Below are 15,663 nucleotides of genomic sequence, written 5' to 3'. Positions count from 1 at the left end.
TATTTATTCTTTCTTTTATCCTATGAAAATGTCAATTACTATTCTTCCTCATTTATACATTTTTTTGTTTTAATTCTATTTTGTGCCTTTAAACCTCACAAAACAGTATTATTTGCTTCTGAAAGATTAAAGTTCACTTAGATTTACTACATATTTACCACTTCTTTCATTACTCATCCCTTCTCACCATGTCCTTGCTATCACTTCTGCCTGAAATATATCTTTCAGATTGTCCTTTAATGAAGATCTACTGGTGGGAACATTTTTGCTGATTTTGTCTCTTTAAGATGTCTTTTTTTTACACTAATTCTAGACATTTACTTTCACTTAGTATAGAATTTTAGATTAGCCCTTATTTTCTTTTAGCACCTTGAACATATATGTTCTTTGACTTCTGCTATTTCTACTGTTAATACTTAGAAGTTGTCACTCTAATTGTTACTCCTAAAATCTGCAGATCGGTGTCTTTATTTCCAAAAATATCTCAAGCATTATTTATTCCAATATTGTTTACATTCCATTTTTCTCTTTTCTCTCTTTCTGGAACTCCAATTAGACATATGTTGAACTTTCTTATGTTAATATTCCATGGCTTTTCTCTCTTTTATGGTTTCCTTCTCTTATTACCTCTGTTGTATATTCTAGAGAATTTCTTCTCGTCAATCTTGTAGTCCACTAATTTTCCTAATGCTCATCCAATTAATGGCTAAATGCATCCATTAAGTCATTCAATTTTATTTTCAATTGTTCTATCTTTTATTCTCAGATATTCTTTTTGGTTATTTTTCAAATCTGTTGGTCCTTTTTTATAGCTTCCTGTACTCTGAAGATATTTTCAATTTTCAAGCTTGTCTTCTTTCAAACATACTAAGTATTATAATTCAATAATATATGCTGACAGCTCCAACAGCTGAAGTTTTTGCAGATCATTTCCTCTTTCTAGTGTTTTTATTTTATTTTTGATTCTCACTCATGGTCAGCTATTCTTTTTCCTAAGCCAGTTATTTGTAGAAATTCTCTCAGGTCTAGGATCAGTGGACCTTCTTCCAAAGAACATTGGCATTTACTTCTGCAAGACACCCTGGGAAGGAGACAAGTCCAAATGGGCTTAGTTTATTATTTATGCCATAACAAACAACATTAGCTCACATCCACATTGGTTACTCTTACTCTCCCAAGTTCCATGGGATAATGCAGAGGCAGGCCAAGGTAAGAGTCTTTGTCACATATATAAGAGTCTTTGTCATAACTAAGGAACCTTAAAATTAAGAAATTCTTAATCTTTTAAAGATTTTAAAACCTGTCCAGTTTTGCCCATAGAGAATTACTGTCTTTATATTCCTGGTCAGGGAAAAATAAAAAATCTTCCCTCTAACCTAGAGAAACACATGTCTCTTGCTTCCAAAGATGTCTGCATTTCAAACACAACTGACAAAACCTGTCAGTGCCCTCGGTTCAGAAGACATGCAGATAAAACAGAATTGTCTCACAACAGAAGGTAAGTTCCAATACCTAGCCAGCCATATTAATGAGAATAGAAAACTTCCTTCTAAAATATAATATATGCTATATATATGAAAGAAAATATGTAGTAACATGTGTCTTAAAATAAACTCATGCATCCACCATCAGCCCAGAATTCTGAAGAAAAAAAATGTGTCCTGATAGAAAAGAAAGCAACCTCTTTCAATTCAGCAATAATCATTTTTCATTGTTCATAAAGTTAAACATCATTTATTCAGTCCCTACATTGTACAGATTCTGGTGATAAAACCTTTAGAAAAGGACTTATTATCAAATAAATATACAAATGAGCATTTAATTACAACAAAGGGAAAGAACATGGTTCTTTGAAAGTACAGTAAAAAAATAAATAAAACCTAACCTAGACCGGGAGGGTGATGAGGTTATCAAGAAAGACTGCCCTGGGGAAGTGATACTTCTGTTGACAGCTATAGGTAAGTAGCAAACAAATACTATGTCTTCACCTATTTTTCTGGAAATATATAATATCACAACTTTGTTAAATGGAAGTTTCAAACTGGAAATTACAACAGTTCTATTACCATATCCTCATTTTTCCAAAGTCAACATTTTGATAATTTGGAATACTGTCCCATGATACCATTGGTCCTAGGCTCTTCACACTCAGTAATCTTTCTCATTATTCTCCCTCAACCACTCCCTCAAACACACAGTGAGATCAACTTGCACTGAGCAGCATTTCCTCTTCAGACCATTGGCCCTATGTTTCTACTAAACCTCATATCACAGACCGATTATTTACTTTTAAAAAATTCAAATCAATACTGTGATTTCCTCCACTTTGTGTGTCACTCTACCTCTCACTTTCTCTTTTATTGCTCTCACAAGATTTTCTCATTTGGGAAAAGAGATCAACCCCAAAGATCAACTCTGATAAGCTATATTGCCTTGGTGTCTTTTCTTGTCACTTTTGACGCTGAGTGACCCTATCTAGCTCAGGGAAGTGGTAATACACTGCTTTAGTCTTACTCTTTTCATTGCTTCTTTTGTGACAAAAGAAAAGATTATGATCCTCTTGATAAAAGTTTGAACTAGTGTCTGTGTGGGCAAAATACAAAAACTAGCAGAAAATGTCTTTTCACACATTTTCAAGTTTTTCCTCTCCCTAAAGGGTCATATGATTAAATGCATGAATTTTATTCTCCAGCACATAGCAGCATCATGGTTGTTAGTCCTTATTGTGTCCTCAGAGATATTTATATATGAATTTCCAGGAAATTTCATCTGGTTCATATGACTAAAGGAATCTGATAAAAGGAGTGTTGCTTCATAATACTAATAACCTTAGAATATCAGAGGAATTTAAGAATATATAAAGAATAATTCTTATAGGACACTTAATTGGCCTAGTGAATTTTGCAATAAACTATGTTGTTTGATACATTTTTGATTCACATGCCTTTAGAATTCTTTTTCTTGATCAATTGCCAAAATTCAGAGAGGTTATCAAAGTAAAGTAGATGTAGGGAGTCCAGTTGGTCAAGGGGAGAGGCACAATAGACAACCATTACCATGGTCGTTTCGGTACTGTTTGGTCTGCCTTCCTATCTTTTCCAGTCCTTCCTTTTCTCTATCTTTGCGCATTAGGACTTTTTGCCTTTGTGGGTGATTCAATTGCCCTCCAAGTCTCTGGGTCATTGGTGACTGACTATTTCTCTGAAATTCAGTTATTAACGGGTTTCATGATTCCTGAGTGACCTGCTTTTATGGTAACAACAAAGTCATGGTTTCTTTTTGGGCATCCTTTTCCTCATTGACTGAGTCAGTTCACTTTCACTGTGAATATGTTCCAAAAATCTCCCAGTTTTTCTCACACATGCTCATGCACATATGCAATGACTCCTATTTAACTTAACCTCTTATTCTGTACTTTCCCTTCAGTGATATCTATGAATTTATATTTCTTTCTTTCTTTTTTGTTTTAAAAGGATAAAGCAGAACTCTCCTTTTCAGAATTATTCACTGTATGTAATTTGAATTCTTTGGATATTTTTAAATTAAATTGGTTTGAAGAATATAAGAAATGAAAGAAATGTTAACTAGCTCCATCTGTTCATAAAGATGAATGAATATATTAAATTTCAGGAAAAAAAATTACCACTATACCTAAGACCTGGGAATAATAATCAAAAGGAGAATTATCTCTAGTTCGTTTGAAAAAAAAGAAAGAATTCACCCCAAACCTAAAGTTATTTCTGTCATTTAAATTAAAGATTGATAAGTTTTAAAACCTGAAAATATTAATACCATTCAGTTCTTATCAAAGTAAGAACAGAGAACAGTTCTTAATTTGACATTTTTCTTCTAGAACTCAGTTCTTCAGTGATTTAGGACCCTGCTATTTGCATGTTGATTTCATTTGTTTCTAAGATATCTTTGTTTTGTCAAAAAGAGTTTATAATTATATTGACTTAATATCATGTCTTATTAGTTACATATTTTGACTTTTCTCTTTTAAATACCATATCGTCTTGACTAAATATTTCATCTGTTTTGGTGTGTATAATGTGAAGGCTTTTACCAATAGATAATTGATATTATGGGGTTCTATCTTGTAACATAATAATTTTCTTCATCTAAAATGTGATGAACTGCTCGGCATTCTTCCAACTGAACACATGAGGAGAAGGATATGTCAGTAGTTGCGCCATTGCCAAAAATGTCCTTGATGTGGGTGAATCAACCTCTCTCTCCCTCTCTCAAGATATCTTACCCTGATTTACTTTGTTATTGTTTTACATGGTACTTAAAGCCTTCTTAACATAGGGTGTACTTTACTTAGTTGTATTTATTTTTATTTACTGCTTTTCCTGGTTTAATTTTCTGGGAGGCAAGGAACAATTAAGGGAATTGTTTAAATAGTTTGTTACCTTGCAACCCAATTTATATTAATATTGTCACCAATAAAATGATAGAAATAGCAACAATTTTATGACATCAGAACAACTAAGAATGAGAGAGCAGATGGGAGGAAAACCTTCTGTAAATTGACACAAAAGTCTACTCAAAATCAGCAAAACAAATTAGAGTAGGGAAATTACTTAGAGGAATCAAGCTAGAAAAAAATGAATGTGAGGCCGAGAAACAGAAATCAGCTTGTCTTATAAAATATGTATTTAAGAAAAAAAAAGATTATGTTGAGTATAATGTATTAGGCATATTAAACATGACTGCCCTACAATATTCAAAATTGTACTATATCCAAAATTCCTATAAACTAATTTGGTTAAGTAATGGAGCTCAAAGAAGTTACTTTTTCAAAGAAGTACTCTATACAGTGTCTAACTCTAGAAGGCATGATATGAAGAGAGAAAAATTAAAGTGCTTTACTGGTATGTACAGTGTTTGATATGTCCAAAAATAATTGCACTGGACAACTTAAACAGGCAAAGAAGACTTTATTCATGAGTTTTGCAATAGGGGAGAGAGATTGACCTGAATTCTACTGAAGAAAAAGTGGGAGAGTTTTTAAGCATGCTTGGGTCTACTAGAAAAGTACTAGAGGGCTTTAGGGGGAAGGTTGGCAGTGTGATTACACCTAACTTCCGTGAGCAACACCTTGTTTTGTCAAAAAGAGTTTATAATTATATTGACTTAATATCATGTCTTATTAATTACATATTTTGACTTTTCTCTTTTAAATACCATATCGTCTTGACTAAATATTTCATCTGTTTTGGTGTGTATAATGTGAAGGCTTTTACCAAGATAATTGATATTATGGGGTTCTATCTTGTAACATAATAATTTTCTTCATCTAAAATGTGATGAATACCAGGAAAAAGTAAAACTCCCTTGAATATAATTCTTTCTTCCATGAGCAACACCTTGTTGCTCATGGAAGTTAGGCTCCTGTCCTCCCAGAGACTGGTTGAAAGGGGCTTCATCTTTCTTGGGGTTTACATTTTTAGGGATCAGCTCTCAGGGCCTTAAGAAAGATATTCCTGGGTTGTAAAACTGGCAAGAGTCTAAGAAGATTTACATCTCAGAGGAGCTGAGAAAGAATTTACAGTTTTAAGTTTGCTAAAATAAATATTCTAAGGAAAGGGAGTTCAGGGGCTTATAGTCAGAGGAAACTTGTCTGAAGTTTAGTCCAGCTAAGAGGAATATTCAGGCCATCTTGGTCAGATAAAAGAAACTGCTCAGGTCTCTACAATGAACTCTTTCTCTTTAGCTTTTTTATTTTTTATTTTTCTTGTAGTAACAATTGTTTGCATATCAGAGGAAACTCTTCTTTTGCTCGGGCTCATTATATAGATGAACAGGTAAGTGTCTGATTCCAGTGAAAGAATTATATTCAAGGGAGTTTTACTTTTTCCTGGTATTCAGAGTTGTAGCAAATGAGCATGCCTTGTCTGAGTGCTCAAAAATTTAAAAATCTTAATATAATTCTGTAACACAGTGTATTAACAATGAAGAAAACTACATTATTTATGGTAGAATTTTAAAATACTTATATGAATATTATTTGTTAGATATCAACAGTATGTTTGCTATCTAAATAATTGGGAATTGTTAAAAATAGTCAACATAAGAACAATATCCAAGGAGCTTGTTTACCTTGTATTCACAGCTGGATATTAGGAATAACTCTGGACATATGTCTTCTTCAAGTGAACAAAAGCAAACAAATATAGAAATCTGTAATCTATTATATACTCAAGTAGGTATATTCTGTGTTTATATATATATGTATAGATCTACCTATTTGTACAGTTAGACATTGCCTATATAAATAAGTGTACACATATAATATTATATTTCATCTTTTTCTGTTGTATTTAAGAAGGAAGGACATATTTGAATTCTTTTTGCTCAGAGTCTCCAAGTAAGTTGGAAATATATTAATATATAATTTAAAAATAAATATAGATATCTATTAAAATGTTGGGATTATGGTTACTATTTAAATTACTATTAAAATTATGATTTTAATTAAGACTAATTGTAGTGGAAACACATAGATACATATATTTCATAGTTTTGCTTGTTGCTAGGAAGTTCAGAGTTAGACTTAATGTTTAATCATTAGTCTTAGGGATCTATTTGTTTATTCTGTGCTGTTGATTCTAAATAGCCAAGGAAATACAAGCCTCCCCTGGGAAGGTGTATTAGAGTCTCTGTGTTCATGAAATTTTTCATCATATTATTGCATGGATTTATAAAAATTTTGAGAAAACTGTGTGTTTTATTTTATTATGTGCAAGTTTAATAGCCTTGTTATGTATATGGCTTTTACTGATTTATCTCAAGTCCGTTTAGAAGAAAAATTTACATTATGTTCTTTATTCCCATAAGCGTACATTTTCTCCTTGAAAAGCTCTATAGTTAAAAAATGACATAATTTAAAAAAATAGGGCATGGTTATGTTCAACAAACATATATTGAGCCCTGTAACATGTAGTGTGCTATAGATAGAAATATGAACGACCAGATCTTTTTTCCCTCTGGTAAAACTTGGTTGGAGATGAATATTTGAGGGGATCATTTCAGTAGAATGTTGTACATGAGAAATCATATTTGCAGAGATGTTAAAGCTAATGGACTCTGGAGCCAGACTAACTGAATTTGGATTCTCAGCTTTGTAACTGACTAGCTGTGTGGTCTTTGGCAAGTTAATTAACCTTTCTGTGTTTCTATTTCATTACACATAAAGGAATAATAATATTAACTACTTTATACAGTGGTTGTCTGGATTACATAATTAATGTAAGTTACATGTTTAGCCTAGAGCTAGAATTATTGTTAATCAAATATAATTTATCACTGTGACTAGTGGTGCCAGGATTGGTGAGAAAAGTTAGGGATGTCTTCCTGGAAAGTTCTCTTGCAGAGATGATTCTGGTTCTTGAAGACCAATAAAACTTCTCTAAATGAGGAAGGGGATTGTAGAGAAACTCAGGAATGGAGAGGAATGAGCAGTTGACAAGATTGTGATGTTATAATCTTGAAATGTTATCAGTTTTATATGATAGAATTGTAAGGTATAAGGTGGGGAGTGGAATAAGGAACACTAAAGAGATAAGCAGGAACTTGATCATGAAAAGACTTGTATGTCCCTTAAAGGGGATTTGACTTTACCGTGTAAGTGATGGATATAAATTAAAAGTGTTTTTTAAATAGGGAGTGAGGGGCGCCTGGCTGGCTCAGTTGGAAGACCATGTGACTTTTGATCTCGGGGTTGTGAACTTGAGCCCCATGTTGAGTGTAGAGATTACTAAAAAAAAAAAAAAAACCTTTAAAAAATAAAATTAGAGGGGGACACAAGTGGCTCAGTCGGTTAAGTGGTCAAATCTTGATTTCGGCTCAGGTCATGATCTCAGGGTCATGATAATGAGCCTTGTGGTAGGCTCTGTGTTGGGCATGGAGCCTGCTTAAGATTCTCTCTCTCCCCTGCCCCCCACACCATGCACACACTCTCTTTTTCCCTCTCTCTCAAAAAAATAAAAAATAAAAATAAGATTGGAAATAAAAAGGAGTGAATTGGTTAGATTGGATTTTGCATAGGTCTCTCTGGGTACAATAGGTTGAGAGAAATAAGATGGAAGGCAGAAAGCAGGTTATGAGGCTATTAAAAATATCACTTGGTAATATAGATTAAGTTGTTTGTCATAAGGATTAATTTATAGGTCTTTTGTTTTTGAAATAATATTACTTATTTGATGTTTTAAAATTTAAGTAAGAAGGTGAACCAATTATCATGGGAATAGCATAAATGAGGGAAGAAATTTGATGTTACTGATCATATTTTTTAAGAAGTTTGTAAACATCCTATGTGATAATTATACAGATGGATGCAAAATTAATAACATCATTTCTTCCCTTTTCTACCTTGTAATGATAGTAGTAGTAACAGTGGTGACAGCAGTAGTGTTCTTATAACTTATTTGGTAAGGAGAATTGGATTATATTTGAATTCAAATAATAAAGTTAAAAAAGGTTTAGGTTCATATCTGTTCATTTGAGTAAGTTTTTGCATCAAGAATTATTTTTTTCCTACTGTTTACATTTTTGTGTATGGATTAATATTAACATAATGTAATAATTGTTTGAATTTTAAAATATAAACAGAATGTTCAATAGGAAATATTGATGTTCTTTCTCTTATGTGTAGTCTGTGATACTTATAATAAAATCACTATGCATATATGCATTAGGGATCTAGAATGGGATATGTAAGAAGTCCACATCCTTCTGTAGAGCTAAGTTCTTAATACTATGTGTACGATCCACACACCACCCTGCTGGGATAGAAAGAGCAGTGCTCTCCTTTTTAGGCTTTGAGGAAACTGACTCCAGCTGGTTAGATGACTTGCCCAAGGAGCAGCCCTGAAATTTATACCCAGGCTTTTTAACTTCACATCCAATGTTTATTTTCTGGTGTAGCATTGCTCTATATCCTAAGAACAGTGGAAAAAACATAATTTGAACTGCTGCCCAGATTCATAGATACCTGAATTTTAGCCCTGTTACTGAGAATGATAAAATGGTAGTTTGGGCATTTGAGAATTTACTTGGAGCCAAAGGAATTTGGTGAACATGTGTCCTGAGTCAGAGCAAAGCAGGCAGAAAGAGCTGTAAAAAAAGTAAAACCTAGGCATGACATATGCTTAATTTATTAGGTACATCATTTAATCTCTAATTCTTCCTTTGAACAATTTATCTAGTGAGTTGTAACAATTACCTCACAAAGTCAAAAAATTAAATCATAACTATGTACAAAAGGCCAGGAATAGTTCTCAGTACATATTAGGCATTTTTTCTTTATTAGTCAACTTTGTAGATCTTTGATGGAGTTCTTTAAAGAATAGTTGCTTGAGAAATTCTTGGCTTTTGACAAGACTGTTTTTCTATGTAAAGTATGGCTAGGGCCAGTAGGGGGCAGCAGAGCACCAGTCCCAAATCCAAAATTCTGGTAGTCTCCTGGTTTTACAGTGCAGGTGAGACAAACCCTTGGCTTTCCCAGAGATCCGGACTGGTTGGGAAAGGACTGAAGAGCTAAATCCGTACTAAATGTACTTACACAACTTGCAAGCTAATGTTTGCCAAAGCAGACATCCAAACCAAAGACTGGAAAGCCAACTCAAAAAGCAGTGTCAGCTAAGCCACATCCAACACAGTAAGGTCATAAAAACAGTTAATAAGAGGCAGGAATGAAATTGAAGTCGTTGTGATCATATTCTCAGTTCTTGGGAAGAAGATTCTTGTGGTATTGGAAGAGCTTTACTTGTTTCTAAATAGGGCTCCACTTTGCTCTTTTGAGGACATAGCTATTGCATTGTTCAGTATGTCAGAGTTCCTCAAACCAGCCTAACTTGTACAGGTACTTTAGGTTTGGAGTGGTCATTGCACTTACTAAAGCATTATCAGTGAAATTAGGTGAGAAGATGGGAAACCCTGGGGAGAAGCATAGGCTCCTAGGTCATTTTATTTTAGATTTAAAAAGGACCAGATTTAATACAGACTAGATGGTTAACGTTACCACTTAGTTTTTCAGAAGTTCTTTAGAAATTCTTCAAATTTTGATACAGACTTTATTAATGTAGCCATTTCAATTATTTAAAAACTGTTTAAGAAAACCAAATAGAATGAGTTCCATGAAAGTTGTCACACCTAGAAACCAGCAAAATTTAATTGTGTTTCTCTCGGTAAAACTTCTACTTTGCATATACTTTTTTTCATAGTATTTTAACTTTACTATTTTTTGATAAGTTTTTTTTATTGAGGTAAAATTGGCATAAAACATTATGTAAGTTTCAGGGGCACAACTTTATAATTCTATATTTGTATACCCTGCAAAACAGATCACTACTATAAATCTAGTTACCATCCATCAACACACAATTGAGTCCCATCACCTGTTTTGCCCACAGCCAGCCCCTTCCCCTCTGATAACTACTAATTTGTTATCTTTATCTATGAGTTTTGTTTTGCTAGATACCATAAATAAGTGAAATCGTACAGTATTTGTCTTTCTCTGACTTATTTCACTTGGTGCCATTCCCTCAAGATCCATCCATCTTGTCACAAATGGCAAGATTTCCTTCTTTTTTATGGTTGAATAGTATTCCATTGTGTGCATGTATATGTGTGTGTATCACATTTCTTTATTCATTCATCCATATAGACGCTTTGGTTGTTTCCACATCTTGGCTATTGTAAATAATGCTGCAGTGTATATAGGGGTATATGGGTGCGTATATCTCCTCAAATTACTATTTTTCATGTTCTTTGGATAAATACACCAAAGTTGAATATCTGGATCATATGGTAGTTTTATTTTTAATTTTTTTAGGAAGGTCCATATTGTTTCCCATAGTGTCTACACCATTTACATTCCCACTAACATTGTATAAGGGCTCCCTCTCCAACACTTATTATTTCTTATCCATTCTAACCGATGTGAAGTGACATCTCATTGTGGTTTAGATTTTCATTTCCCTGATGATTAGTGATGTTGAGCATCTTTTCATGTGCCTTTTGCTCATCTGTATGTCTTCTTTGGAAAATTGTCTATTCAGATCTTCTGCCAGTGTTTTAATTGGGATGTTTGTTTGTTTGTTTTGACCAATAAGAGTTCTTTATATATTTTGGATATTAACCCCTTATTAGATAAAAAATGTGCAAATACTTTCTCCCATTCAGTAGGTTGTCTTTTCTTTTTGTTGGTTTCCTTTGCTGTGCAGAAGCTTTTTAGTTTGATGTAGTCATTTTTTTTTTTTTAAACTTTTGCTTTTGTTTGTCTTGCTTGGAGAGACAGATCCAAAAAACCATCACTGAGACTGGTGTCAAGGAGCTTACTGCCTATTTTGTTCTAGGAATTTTATGGTTTCAGGTTTTACATTCAAGTCTTTAATCCATTTTGAGTTGGTTTTTGTGTAAGATAGTGGTCTGATTTCATTCTTTTGCATGTGACTGTCCAGTTTTCCCAGCACAATTTATTGAAGAGACTGTCCTTTCTCCATTATCTATTCTTACCTCATTTGTTATAGCTTAACTGACCACATAAGTATTTATTATTTCTACATTCTTTATTCTGTTCTGTTGCTCTGTGTGTCTGTTTTTATGCCAATTCCATACTGTTTCGGTTGCTATGACTATAGTACCGTTTATAAGCAGAGAGTGTGATACCTCCAGCTCTGTTCTTTCTCAGGACTGTTTTGACTATTCAGGGTCCTTTGTGGTTCCATACAAATTTAGAATAATTTGTTCTAGTTCTGTGAAAAATGCCTTTGGATTTTGATAGGGATTGCATTGAATCTGTAGATTGCTTTAGGTAGTATGGACATTTTAACAATATTAATTCTTCTTCCAGTACATGAGTAATTGAACTCTTACCAATCCATTAGATGCTAGAGATTTTACTGCTGGACAGGAGAGTCTAATGTTATAACAATTCTAATTTACTCTTCATCTTTCATGAGTTTCCTAGAATAAATTATTGACATGATGGAAGCATTTTTTTAAAAAGATTATTTATTTGAGAGAGGAAGAAGGAACATGAACAAGGGGGAGGGGTAGAGGGAGAAGCAGACTCCCCGCTGAGCAGGGAGCCCGATTCAAGGCTCCATCCCAGGCCCCTGGGGTCATGAACTGAGCCGAAGGCAGATGCTTAACTGATTGAGCCACCCAGCTGCCCCAGTGGAGGATGGAGGCCTTGATAGTAATATATGCAATGGGTCTGAATAGAGCAAGGCTAAACTTGTCAACTTAAACTATGACAAATGTGTAAAAAACATGTTTGAGGGACAATGGGTAGAACAGGCAACTCTAGTATTTAGGTTGAGGGTTGAATCAGATGTTTTAACTCTATTGAATCCAAATGTATTATGTCTTTTAGTTTTCTGGATTTAGCAGGACAAAATAGATCATAGAACAAAAATAAGGTAAAAATATAATGACAGAATTCAGTTTTTGCCAAATCATGGTATTTAAACTTTAGATAAAGATCTTCTTCTGGAAATCTGAGGGATCTTAGTTTAATTTCTGTTATTTGGTAATCTGCTTTATTAGATCAAATGGTAGGTAATTATAGTTCTTCTTCTTAGTGTGACCACGTTTACCTACTTCCAGATCTACATAAGCCAAAAGGGTAGACAAATCTCTTTTTCTAGGGGTCTTAAGGTGTTTTGGGACAGGACTGAAGAATTGGAGGTATAAGGTTATCCTCAGAAAAATTTTCTATCTCCTTAAACTTTCTAAATATGAATATAGAATAATTAATAATAATATAATAATAATATATGAAAAATAATAACAAAATAACAATAATATAATATGAAAACATTTTCTTCATTTATGGAAAAAGTATTTTGAATTATGGCTTTCTTAAATATCTGCTCACATGGAAGTCAGTCACTTGTTACTTAATAGCATCTCCGGCACCCCTGCATTAGATCTTTCACCACCAGAAAAGACATTTAAATTTAAGGTTTTAAGCCACTACACTCCCAGAGTAATGATGACTTGTCCCTTGCTCCCTCCCATTCAGTCTCAAACAGCTGTGAGGTCCTTCTGCTGTTAGATTTGTATTTTGTCCCCCCGAAGTTCACATGTTGAAGTCCTAACTCCCAGTACCTCAGAATGTGACCTTATTTGGGATAAGGTTGATATAATTAGTGAAGATGAGGTCTTTAAGGATGGGCCCCAATCCAGTATGATTAGTGTTCTTATGAAAAGGGAAAGTTGGACCCAGAGACAGACAAGCACGCAGGGAGAATTCCATTGGAGTTATGCTGCCATAGCCAAGGAACTACCACAAGCTGGGAGAGAGACCTGGAATATCCTTCCGTAGTGCTTTCAGAGGGAGCATGACCCTGCTGGCAACTTGATCTCAGACTTCTGGTCTTCAGAAGTATGAGAAGATTTCTGCTCTTTAAGTTCTTAGTTTGTGGTACTCTATTATGGCAGTCCCAACAAACTAATATGAGACAAAAGTACATAGATCTGTTGAGTGCTCTGTTGGTAACGTGTCCTATTTCTCAGGATAACATTCTCACCAGGACAATCTCTTTTAAGAAATTGTTACTTGTCGTTGAAATGGCACCAGAAATAAAACCTTTCTATAATGTATAATTTAATTTCCAATTTTCTGTTCTTACCACTGAGACAGTATTCAACTTTATCAAGATTCCGTTTAAGGTTAAATTCACAAGCTTAATAAATACCTTTGTTTATAATAATTATAAAAATGTAGATGAGGAAATATATTCTAACCAGTCAAAAAGAATGATGTGAAGAATGTATGAAACAACATGTCATCATTCTGAGAGATCTAATTGTGGCAAATTGTTTTGTAAGCATCCAGCTCTGCTCAACCATTCCAGGAAGTGAGGCCCAATGATAGTATTAAACCTACCAAAAATCCTATAGTTGTATAATTGTTTTCTGCACTTCTGTATTGATTCTTTTATAAACCTTTCTTCCACATTTCATTTGATGACATCAGAGTTGTATATCACCAAAGTTATGAAACAGATGGAAAATACAATTGAATGCCATTAACATAACCTTAATTGTAAATATGAAGAATGAAGATACATGAGAAAATAAGAAACTCAGAAAGTCAGTAAAGACTTAGTTATTTGCAATATTAGCAGTACATAGATATTCATACAGTGACAATATTAGCAGTACATAGATATTCATATAGTGAAGGACATTATTGAATTATAAAATTTTAACTCTTAACTCATGAAAGGTAAAATCCTATCTGAAAAGTATGGACTTTCAATCCTTAGTTAACAAAGTGAATATGAAAAATGGCTCAATGTATCCGTCGGTGTATCCCTCTATCCCTCATTGTATCTCTCAGTACAATATGTACCTCCTTCCTCCCAATATCCTGCCACTTCAATGGATAATAAGTACCCCAGCTTATTGAGATGGCAACCAACCCATCTGAGATTATCAAAATGTTTCCTAATTGGGTATCTTTTCAGTATGGAAAGGTTAGATTGAAAATAGAAATGATAAAATAAATTAAATCTAAGGTATTCACACTTTGGTGTTAGGTTTAAGAGTAATATCTGTAATTGGCATTTTGTTTAATTTATTTATGTTTTTAAATTTTATTTTATTATGTTATGTTAGTCACCATACAATACATCATTAGTTTTTGATGTAGTGATCCACGATTCATTGTTTTCATATAACACCCAGTGCTCCATGCAGTACACGCCTTCCTTAATACCCATCACCGGACTCACCCATCCCCCCACCCTCCTCCCCTCTAAAACCCTCAGTTTGTTCTCAGAGTCCATAGTCTCTCATGGTTCATCTCTCCCTCCGATATCCCCCCCTTCATTTTTCCCTTCCTTCTCCTAATGTCCTCCATGCTATTCCTTATGTTCCACAAATAAGTGAAACCATATGATAATTGACTTTCTCTGCTTGACTTATTTCACTTAGCATCATCTCCTCCAGTCCCATCCATGTTACTGTAAAAGTTGGGTATTCATCCTTTCTGATGGCTGAGTAATATTCCATTGTATATATGGACCACATCTTCTTTATCCATTCATCTGCTGAAGGGCATCTTGGCTCTTTCCACAGTTGGCTGTTGTGGACATTGCTGCTATGAACATTGGGTGCATATGGCCCTTATTTTCACTACATCTATGTCATTGGGTTGAATACCCAGAAGTGCAAATGCTGGGTCATAGGGTAGCTCTGTTAATTTTTTGAGGAACCTCCGCACTGTTTTCCAAAGTGGCTGTACCAACTTACATTCCCACCAACAGTGTAAGAGGGTTCCCCTTTCTCCACAACCTCTCCAACACTTGTTGTTTCTTGCCTTGTCAATTTTTGCCATTCTAACCAGTGTAAGGTGGTATCTCAATGTGGTTTTGATTTGAATTTTCCTGATGGCAAAAGATGATGAACATTTTTTCATGTGTCTGTTAGCCATTTGTATGTCTTCTTCGGAGAAGTGTCTGTTCATGTCTTCTGCCCATTTTTTGACTTGATTATTTGTTTTTTGGGTGTTGAGTTTGAGAAGTTCTTTGTAGATCTTGGATACCAGCCCTTTATCTGTAGTGTCATTTGCAAATATCTTCTCCCATTCTGTGGGTTGCCTCTTTGTTTTGTTGACTGTTTCCTTTGCTGTGCAGAAGCTTT

Source organism: Eumetopias jubatus, unplaced genomic scaffold (assembly GCF_037043125.1).
Source record: "Eumetopias jubatus isolate StellerSeaLion01/CBP00866 unplaced genomic scaffold, mEumJub1_p1.0 scaffold_4, whole genome shotgun sequence".
Lineage (NCBI taxonomy): Eukaryota > Metazoa > Chordata > Mammalia > Carnivora > Otariidae > Eumetopias > Eumetopias jubatus.
This window is presented reverse-complemented; position numbering follows the sequence as displayed.